This window comes from Zonotrichia albicollis, chromosome 2, assembly GCF_047830755.1.
Source record: "Zonotrichia albicollis isolate bZonAlb1 chromosome 2, bZonAlb1.hap1, whole genome shotgun sequence".
NCBI lineage: Eukaryota > Metazoa > Chordata > Aves > Passeriformes > Passerellidae > Zonotrichia > Zonotrichia albicollis.
Genome location: NC_133820.1, coordinates 50138889 through 50140809, shown reverse-complemented (window position 1 = coordinate 50140809; position 1921 = coordinate 50138889).

Sequence of the window (1921 nt, the reverse complement as noted above, 5' to 3'; positions counted from 1 at the left end):
CAGGGAACTTATTGAGATGCTACAAGGAAAAGACTGATGCACTCATTGCAGTTTTCATCTCAGGTCTTTCACTGGAAGGTTTGTCCTCTGAGCTTCCAGGTCCCTGAGCATTCTAGCAAAATCCATGGGAGCAAACCTGTACCCACTCAGAGGAAGAAAGTTAGGCATCATTTAAGCCTCTTGGGCATACAGGAGTCCACAGAACTGGGTGGGATGCATCTAAGCTTGCTAATGACATTGTGATGCCCCACTGCATCATTTGTGAGGTGTTATGGCAACTGTGGATGCTCCTCAGAACTGGAAAAGGCAGATATCACATGGTTTTTAAGAAGGGTAAGAAGGTGGGTTCAGGGGACTAAAGGCTAGTCAGTCTCAACTAAGTCTCCAGGAAGATGATGGGACAAATAGACTCGTAATTGATTTCTAAACTCAAAAAGAGATGAGAAGCAGATTAAGAGCAGCCAGCACAGGTTTATCATAGAATCATAGAACCATAGAGTGTCCTGTGTCAGAAGGGACCCTAAAGGTCATATATTTTCACCCCACTGGGACAGCTTTCACTGGACCAGGTTGCTCAAAGTCCTGTCCAACCTGGCCTTGAACACCTCCAGGCATGGGACATTCGCAGGTTTTTCGGGCAACCTGTTTCAGTGCCTCTCACAGCAAAGATTTTTTCCCCCTAAAATCTAATCTAAACCTAGTCTCTTTCAGTTTGAACCCATTCCACTTGTGTTGTCACTACTTTCCCTCATAAATAATCTTGCCCCATCTCTTCTGTAAGTTCCCTCAGGAAGGCCACACTGAGGTCATCCTCAAGTCTTCTCTTCTCCAGGCTTTACCTATTTTTCCAGGTTTAGCAAGTGGAAATCATACCTGACCTTCCTCACTGCCTTCTGCGAAGAAGTGTTGGGTGCTGTGGCCAAGAGAAAGTGTGTGGATGTCGTGCACATGGATTTTAATGAGGTCTTTGACACAATCTCCCATAGTCTCCTACCATTGAATTTGGAAGATAAGGGCTGTATAAGCAGAAAAAATGGTGGGTGGGGAACTGGCTCTGCTGGTGGACCTGAAGAGCTGCAGTTAGTGGAGCAAATTTCAGTAACTAATGGGGTCCCTCAGTGATCAGTAACAGAACCAATCCCACTTAAAGTCTTCAGTAACAACCCAGGTGATGGGGCAGAGTGCATCCTTAGTAATTTTGTAGATGACAACAAGTTGGAGAAAGCAGTCAGTGTCCTGGAGGGCAGGGTTGCCACTTAGAGGGACCTGGATAAGCTATATATTACACGGACCATCATGAAGCTCCATAAGAGCAAGATACTGCTTGTAGGGTGGAATAGCACCATGCAACACTACGGGCTGGGGCTCACCCACCTTGGAAGGAGCTCTGGAGAAGGTGATGTGGGTCTCCTTTGTGGACAAGAAGCTCACCATAAGCCAGCAGCATGTGTTTGCAGCAGGGGGCTGCATTAGGAAAAGGGTCACCAGCAGTGCAAGGGAAAGGATCCATGTTGCTCAGTGATTTTAAGACTCCATCTAGGACAGTGTGTCCTCTTCTGGACTCTAAAGTACAAGATTGATATTGATGTACTGGACTGAGCCCAGCAGAGACCAGAAAGCTGATAAAGGATGTGGAGCACAGGCCATATGAGAAAAGTCTGAGAAAGCTGGATTTGTTCACCTTGGAGAAGAGATGCTGAAGGACAGGCCGTGCTGCTGTCCACAATTAGCTGATCAGAGAATGATAGAGCTAGAGTCTTCTTAAGGACACACAGTGATAGGATAGGAGGAAATGGGAGCAAATTACTCCAAGGTGGGAGATTCCAAATAGATATTAGGGGGGAAAAATCCCATGAAGACAGTCAAATACTGCTGCAGAATGTCCAGAAATGTTGTGTAGTCTCCATCTTTGGACATGTAC